Source organism: Solanum stenotomum, chromosome 1, assembly GCF_019186545.1.
Source record: "Solanum stenotomum isolate F172 chromosome 1, ASM1918654v1, whole genome shotgun sequence".
Taxonomy (NCBI): Eukaryota; Viridiplantae; Streptophyta; class Magnoliopsida; order Solanales; family Solanaceae; genus Solanum; species Solanum stenotomum.
In genome coordinates this window covers 104,059,810-104,068,934 of record NC_064282.1, presented here as the reverse complement: position 1 = coordinate 104,068,934, position 9,125 = coordinate 104,059,810, and the positions used below count along the sequence as shown (strand labels likewise).

The following is a 9,125-nucleotide window of genomic DNA, read 5'->3' as shown; positions in this document are numbered from 1 at the left end:
TAGAAAGATTTTTCTAAAAGCAAATCTTTTGAAATATTTTTTTTTTTCACGAAAGATGGGAACATGTTTCTTTTAAGACTTCAATAGACTCTTTTAAGTTTTTTCTTGAAATCACTCTTTCCTTTCAAATATGAAAAATCAATGCATTTCTTTTAATTTTTTAGAACAAAATGATTTAAAATCATGAATGATTTTTCTTTTAATTTGACCTCTTTTATGTTGGGAAAGTCATTTATTGTTCCCGCGTGAAATTAATATTTTTGATTAATTTTATAACTTAAGTTAGCTAGTCACGATATTATAAAACCAATTAGCACCTAGTTATAATAGATATTTTAAATTATTTAGTTATTTCAAAACCTTTTTAAATTTAACTTAAGTTTGATCAGTAATCATTTTTAACGGATCTTATAGGATACTTAATCACTTCCCTTTAGGATAACTAGAGCCCTTATCTAGAATCACATAAATTAAGTAGACCATTAATTGTAGTTTATTTAGCATTACATTAGTTAAATATTTAGGTGTCCTAATTACCCTAAAAATAATTAGGTGGCGACTCCTTAAGTTAATTAATTTACGAATCACCAATTTGTTGTACATTATTTGACGCGAGTAAAATGGCTATAACAAGGGTACTTTCAGTTTCTTTTCAGTTCATTTATTTATTTATTTCATTCGGCCTTATTACATACCGTACATTCCATGTATAGACGTCATTTGGCATTGCACCATTTTATAATGCAGTTCAGATACTCACGATAGGTGACGTTTAGTAAGATCTCTTTTCATCAGCATGTGGTGAGACCTCCTTGATTTCGGACTGGCATGGCAATAACTGATCAAGATTTTATAGGTAATATTTCCCCTTACGTGTTTCCTCTGCTGGTTGCACCAATGTTGTCTTTGCTTCAAAATGAGCTTAGATTAAAAATACTGTATTTGAGTGCGGGGGGTGGGGTGTTTAGGAATTGAATTGGCATGAAATGTACCTAAAAGACAAGAAAATGCAGCTAATAATCTGATTCGATCAACATGTGCTGTGAATCATGCTTGGAGGGCTCTCCAAGTCAGACGTCAACATGGAGTGGTGGAAGGACCAAAATGTTGCGTCAGACGATGCATTTAAGTGTGTAACCAAGGGAAAACAGTCCAAAACTCAGGGAAGCATACCCAGACTGTCATGAGGACACTACGAAAAGTTGAATGCCTCTATATGTTGTGAATTTGTGCAGAAATGTGATGAGGTTACAACAGATGGAAGTCACAGCGAATCTTCTTCAGCTTTAGATGATGGAATTGCTACCAAAAGGCAGGCCTTGGTAGAATCAAAACAGTTAAATGGAAAATCAGAGGAATTAGATGGAGATGAGGCATATGTAGTTAAACAAATGGGTGACACTAGAGAGAAAGGAGATCAATGACAAATTAGGTGGCTGTAACCTTAAGTTGCCTGATAGTTAGAAATGCAAATAGGCACGGATCTAGATATGCAGAAATTTCGATACTAGTACTGCTAAAATGAGTTTGCAGATTAGCAATGATTCAGTGGAAGCACAAACGGTACATAGAGATACCTTCCATTAGCTTGACTAATCTAGATTTGTATAGTGTAGGGCTCATTAAAGGGGAAACACTCCCTAGGACCAGGAGTTTCCCTAGGTTCGATCCAGTCCATCCGAGTTAACTCCTCAGTCTTTGGGTTTAGTGACCAAACAACATCTAGGACAAGGGGTCAACAAATAGCTATAGTTTCATATGGATCAATAGATCTTTGTATTTTGCCTGTTTTCTAAGTAGACTACTCTGATCTACATAGAGGAAACAAAGCTTTGAACTGTTTACTATGTAACCAATTATTTTTAACGTTAATCATGAGATTTAACTTATAAGTAATTTGATAGTCTAAATATTTTATATACCACACACGAATTAAAATTTAAACTCATATAGGAATGAAAGGGGACTCAAGAAGATTATGAGCATCAACAGCAAAAAAATATAAGAAAGTTCATTCAAACTCATGTTAGCGAATTTGATCATGCATATTGTACATCATCAATAAGCACAAACCATAAATCCTAAACTCCTAAATACAACTACTGGGGCAAAATATGGGCAACTATCACTATAATGTCATCACGCTTGCTACCCACACGATATTTGCCAACTTTGAGGCAGTCTATGGCAAAAGGTGTATAAATACTTTTACGTTCTGATTTCTGCAATGCATATTCTGCAATCTTTCGTGCTAACATCTTTGAAAATGTTCCCAGTTCGCGCAAATCCACTAGCCCTTCACATACTAATTTCTCCAACTCAGTGTCGTGGGCATTATCAAACAATCCATCTGTACCATCACTAGCACATCCCCTATTCTTACTGTAACTTCAATTTCTTGTGCCACACTTGGATCATCAAATTTAACACCATTCCCTAACCGAAAAGGATAATTGAATCCTTTTTGCTGAATTTCTGATTTGTAAACTATTACCCCGTCTCTTTTAACAACAAATCTGTTATCTCCAACGTTGACCGCGTGTACAATATCACACGTTAAAGTCAAAATACAAGCCGTTGACGAACCTTGACATTTCATGTTAAAATAAGCCTCGTTGAGAACTTCCATTGGATGAATTTGGTTCCTTTGATCTTTTGGTTTGTGAATCGATAATTCAGCGTTTCTAACCAGTTGTCTTGAATATTCTCCAGAATTGATACCCTTTTTAGCCCAACCACCTATGCCATCTGCTACACCTATAGTTTCTTCCTCTATGCATATAAAATGTGCATCTTCTCCGAGAGAGGCGCTTTGTTAGATTTTGGTATGTAAAACGAGCCAGCCACCATCTTCATCTTGAAGTTCCCATTAATAAAACTTGAGACATTAGTACTCTCATCCCAAAAGTTTAGATCCTCATCTATATCAATCTCGTCTATAACATTTATCTCATCTATATCGATTCTCTCTATAGCCATTTAAGAAACTAGTAAAGAAGTGACAGAGTCAAAAATTTATATAATGGGATTTAAAAAGAATTACCTGATTACTGCCGCGCTTAGGATTTGAACTTGTGACCTAAAGCAATAATTGAATTTCCTTCACAAAAACAATCAACTCTTGATGCTTTTCTTCATCGGAATTCACTAGTTCATTTATAATGAAAATAAATAAATCATTTTCCATAATTGAGCAAGACGCCACAACATTTTATGGACACTGAATAACACCTTGAGATACTAGGTAATCTCTGTTTAAATTTGTTTGACCAATTTGACTTGGCAGAGAGTTGAAGAAATTAAAACAGTCTTTTGAATCTTGTGGTATAAATATAAAGATATATCAAATGTATTAAGATGTCCATTAATTTTTTGATCTTAAACATGTCATATGGAAAGTCGAAACTAAACAATTGCTTTATTTTAAACTTTTTTGGAATTGTTTAGTTTCTACTTTCCATATGATATGTTTAAGACCACAAAATTAATGGACATCTTAATACATTTGATATATCTTTAATTACTATAGACTAGATGAATATAGATGAGATAGATGCTATAGACGAGATTGATATAGACAAGGATCTAAACTTTTTCGATGAGAGTACTAATGTCTCAAGTTTTATTAATGGAAATTTCAAGATGAAGATGGTGGCTGGCTCGTTTTAGATACCAAAATCTAACAAAGCACCTCATGGGAAGATGCACATGTTATTTGTATAGAGGAATAAATCATAGGTGTAGCGGAAGGCATTGATGGTTGGGCGTATAAGGATATCGATTCTGGAAAATATTTTAGACGGTTGGTTAGAAATGTTGAATTATCGATTCACAAGCAGAAAGATCAAAACAACAAAATTCAGTCAATGGAGGTTCTCAACGAGGCTTATTTTAGACACGAAATGTCAAGGTTCGTCAACAGCTTGTATTTTGACTTAAACGTGTGATATTGTACACGCGGTTCACATTGAAGATAGCAAATTTATTGTTACAAGAGACAGGGTAATAGTTTACAAATCAGACATCAAGAAAAAAGGATTCAATTCTCCTTTCCAGTTAGGGAATGTTGTTAAATTTGATGATCCAAGTGTGGCACAAGAAATTAAAGTTACAGTAAGAACATGGGATGTGATAATGATGTCTACAGATGGATTGTTCGATAGCGTTCACGATGCTGAGTTGATTTGTGCGAACTGGGAACATTTTCAAAGATGTTAGCACGAAAGATTGCAGAATATGCACTGCAGAAATCAAAAAGTACATGTATTTATACACCTTTTTCCATAGACTGCCTCAAAGTTGGCAAAGATCGTGTTGGTGGCAAGCATGATGACATTATAGTGATAGTTATCACGACCGACCGCCACGCCATTATGCGACTTAGACGCTACATGACATAAGGTTGTCCATGTGGAATATTTATATTGGAAGAACAATAGTCCTTAGTGGAATATTCTAGAAATATAAGGAGAATTTCTTAGAAACCTTAGAACTCCATTGAATTACATGAAAAGTTCTTGGAATCTTCTAGTTGTGTAGAGAATTTTAGAATAGGGTCTTGTACATAATTAATATTTAAAAATTATCCCCTAGTGAGTAGTATAAATAGAGGGGCACCCATTTGTAATGACATCAAGCAAGAAGGCAAATCTTCCAAGTCTTGAGTAATACAAAAGACTTCTTAAGTAATTCTTTTGTGTCTTTGTTTAATCTTGTAGCGATCTAGTGTCAAAATGAATTGCTTGAGCTTGCAAGACCGTGAAAGATTTGTGAGCGAGTTGTCAAGTGCCGCACGGTGTGCTTAGTAGAAGTCTAAGGTTGTGACATAGTTGCCCGTATTTTGCCCCAATAGTTCTATTTAGGGGTTTAAGGTTTATGCTTATTGATGATGTAAAATTTGCCTGGTCAAATTCGCTTACATGAGTTTGGATGGACTATCTTATCATTTTATTCTATTGATGCTCATAATCTTCTTGGGTCCCCTTTCATTTCTATATGAGTTTAAATTTTAATTGAAATTGCTCAGAATCAGACTCAAATTGCTCATTGATTTGTAAAGGTAAGGTTATTTTTGTGTATTTTCTTTATCTTTAGACCTTTTCATGTTGATTATCAGTCATGATTATAAATTTCTTTCAAAAGTTTTGTGCAGAAATGTTAGGGTTAGCAATGACAAAATCTGAGTTGAATAAGTTGTGTATGGATGAGAATGGTTCGATGATCAATGTTGAAGTGCGATGCAAGCATGAAATCATATTACAAATGCAGACCTCTTGGTCAAATCGCAATCCGATAAAAAGATTTTGGTCTTGTTTTCACTATGAAGCCACGAATTGCAATTTTTTTATGGAGAGACAAGGAAAGAGTTGACTAAAGATCTTTGTATATTCTTCCGTGATTGGTGAACAAGACTAAGGAGTTAGAAGAAAATTACAAGTATGTTAAAATGCAGTTGGAAAAGCTTGAGAGTTCCAACATGAATTCAATGGACATTGAGCATTCGAAACAAGAGAAAATTCATTTGGATGAAGTCAAAAGTCTTCAAATTCGGTATGAAAATCTCAACATCAATTCAAAGGATTAGATGGGTGGCGATGTAAAATAAATGGGCGATTTGAAAGATAATCATTTGAAGATGAAAGGGATGAAAAAGAAAAAAAGAAGCTGTCGATTTTTTGGGAAATTCCTTTGGTGTTTGATGATTTGTGTCGTTGTTATATATGTTAGTTTTCTAATCCAAGTAGGTAAGTTGAAGAATAACCAAATGAAATTGCCACAATATGATATGTAATAGAGCATAATTTTGTGTGGTATCGAATACCTCTATTTGCCCTATCATAATGAAAATTTGAATTTGCTTGTGTGTGAAATTGTCTTACTTCTATGCTCTTTTCTGGAAACGAATGATTCATTGGGTTTAAGAGTTCTACCAAACTCTCAATTGCCAAAAAAGACAACTAACAGTACTACTAAAACAAAAACAAAGCTTCACAGAAACAAGTCAACTCTAAATTGTAGGCAAATAGAAAAAAAATGATTCCAAAAGTGAACTTAAGAGCAAACCAAAGTGTAACATCCGACAATTTGAAATAACTATGAAGAGGCTTAGAATTGGAATTTTATTATTTTTTTTTGGAAAGAATTAAAATTCTGGAAATTTGGCCAAGTATGGGAAAAAGTGAGTTTTTGGCCAACTTTGAACAGTTATAACTCCTATATCAGGATGAGTTATCTGTAGTTCCAGTTATGGTTGCGAAGCTCATGGAATGATCTTTCCAACGCCACCAAGTTTGCTCAATTCCAAGTTCGTATGAGTGAGTTATGCCCTTTGGAAGTTGGGAAGTTGTCAGTGAAGTGAAGTCCGTCCGGAAATTTTGAGGGTATTTTGGTCTTTTCCCTAATCATTTCTTTGGGTTATATTGAGGTGTTAGGCTTTTTAGATCAGTTTGTCCCATTTTAAAAGAGTGAGAGTTAGGGTTCTTGAGAGAAGAGGAGGAGAAGAGGAGAAAAGAGAAGAAGAAGCAAGGATTCGTCAAGATCGTCGTGAATTTCGTCGGGGGTGATCCCTATTAAGGTATGTGAGTTCATAGTGTTGGGTTGGTTCTTTCCCCCACACGCCAAACTCATTTTATTTCGAGAAAAGATTGATTATGTTTGTTGAAGTTGTTGGTTGTATTTGTTGAAGTTGTTGGTTGTGATTGTGTTGAAGTTCTTGTTGATTTGGGACTTGTTTCCGGTTGTGTTTTGAGTTGAGATCGATTGTATGTTGAGGGGCTTATGATTCTAAGTGTATAGGGGCTGGAACCATTGAAGGTAAGGAGGTTTAGAGTTGGAAAAATGAAGGAGAAAAGTCAAGTTTTCGGGGAAAAGGGCTGGGGTGTCGTGCCAGCCAGCGCGCCCCAAAAGGGACTCTGAGGTCCAGCCCTTGGGTCGGCGCCCCTAGCAGAGCCCCAATCCAGACCTTCTGAAGTTTTTGGTCTGGCGCTCCGCGCCTTGCAGAGCGCCAAGGACGCCAAGTTTCCCCATTCTTTTCACACTTCCTCATGCATGTTCCTTGGTATGGTACGTATGTTTCCTAGTTGTTTCCAACACTCCAAGGTACATTTAAACGTCAAGAACTCATCCAAAAACATGCGATCATATACCTTGAATCCATAATCCAATTCAAGGCGAGTTAGAAGTCAAGTGAAGTTAGAAGTCAAGCTTAGAAGTTAAGTAAGTCAAAGCAAGTCTTTAAGGTTTTCCAAGAGTCTTCATTGAACGTTATAACTTCTTTTTAAGGCTCAAGTTTCAAGTTAAGTATAGAGTTTCAAGTTGAGTAAAAAGTATAGAGTTTCAAGTTGAGTAAAAAACAAAGAGTTTCAAGTTAGGTAAACAGTATAGAGTCTCAAGTTAAGCCAAGAGTAAGAGTCAAGTGCATTTCTCAAAAGTTATTAGGGAACTAAGTATTCCCAAAGAAGTTTATAAATGTTTTCACATTTAAGATGAGAGGAAACTGATATTCCCAAAAGAGTTTTGAGAAGTTTGAGTACTATCTCTTTTTGAGAAAAGATGAGTTTTGCAAAAGAGTTTCTAAAACATGATTAGTATGACAAATCGAGTATGTCATCAATGTTTAAACAGTATGGTCTCTAGACATACCATCAATGTTTAAGCAGTATGAATATCCCTAGTCATCAATGATCATATTAAAATATGGTTTTGAGATGTTCTTTTTAGAAAGAGTTTTCAAGAGCCTTTGGGCTAAGTTTTGAGTAATTATCTCAACTAAAGAAAGTTGTGTTTAAAACACTAATGAGCTAAATTATTTTTGGGAGTAGTCTTGAGCACCGAATTGGGGACACGAGTTCATATTAACTCAACTCTCCATAAGAACCATGTAGCCAAATATGGGATTTGACGGGTCATACTTTTTAGATGATCACGTAAAGTTAAGCTAGTGGATCCACTAAGTTAAAGTTAAAGTAAGGTCCTATATCACGACAAGGAATAAGATGGTCCTTGGGCAACGTGAGGTAAAACATTGTATCACTACTTAAGCATGTAGTGGTGGCTGTCGGTTAAATAACTCCCACAGTAGAAATTGCATGGTTCCTCGAGGGGTTCTGCTTAGTATGGATGGAGGTATGGACTTCATTCATGCATTGCACAAGTAGACTTTGAGAGGAAGCTTGGTATTTTCATGATATTATAAATATGATTTTTGACGTCATGTTTAAATAGTTTTGTAAGCTTTATATATATTGCATGTGTCTCATTGCTTTATATTTAGTTCAGTTATTCATGAGTTGAACAGAGCCAAAGTAAGTTCTCTTTTGTATCCCTTTCAAGCTTAAGTTGTTGTTTAGCGGTCCAGGTCGCATAATCGCACATTTCATGTACTGATGTCAGTTGGCCTGCATCTTATGTGATGCAGACGCAGGTACCTGATACGCTCAAATTACACCTCCTTACAGAAGTATAAGCGATCGTTATCAAGTAAAGAACCCAACTTGTAGGTTGGGATCGATCCCATGAGGAAAATGGTTTAGACTTTACTTTAACTAACAATTATGTTCAATTAGTCAAATTATTTCCAGAAACAGGTAATAAAAGGGGGGTTGTGTTTGTGTAAAACAAATAGTAAGAACTTAATAAGTAATCAATAATCAAACTCAATTTTGGTTGTTATCAAAGATAAGAGAAATAACTAGGGTATATGTGTTCCCCACAATCTCATAACGCAGTAATCCTAGTAATAGCAATCTTTTTCTAGTGTATTACATGCAAAGTGATAAGTTAGGTATCTCTAAATCCTTGGTCCGACATCTAGAAAATTTCACCCCGCACCTTGGTCCGGCTACGTGTGTATAATTTACTAACCCTTACCTTTACCTCATATTAGACATCATAATCGATGTTTGGCTTAGTTATTACTTCGCATCAATCGACACTAACCTATTAGATAGTATCACACTAAATCTATGTTGATAATTCTTTTCTTGTTAATTACCTCCTTGGTCCGGCAAGTAGTAACAAGGCGAGTTCTAACGTTGGCCACCGTTAAAAAGACTTTTAAACGAAAGAATTATCAATGCATGCAAAATACTAGTCAAGAATTGCTTATTTACTATTCATACTTTGTT

The 9,125-nt window shown here is 35.1% G+C and overlaps 3 pseudogenes; 2 read left to right on the top strand and 1 right to left on the bottom strand.

The window, feature by feature from the left end:
- Positions 1–2,099: 2,099 nt before the first annotated feature.
- On the bottom strand, positions 2,100–2,979 carry LOC125860835 (probable protein phosphatase 2C 55; annotated as a pseudogene).
- Positions 2,980–3,534: 555 nt separating this feature from the next.
- Positions 3,535–4,852, top strand: LOC125860826 (probable protein phosphatase 2C 55; annotated as a pseudogene).
- A 317-nt stretch (positions 4,853–5,169) lies between these two features.
- LOC125860817 (uncharacterized) lies at positions 5,170–5,791 on the top strand (annotated as a pseudogene).
- The last annotated feature ends 3,334 nt before the right edge of the window (positions 5,792–9,125 follow it).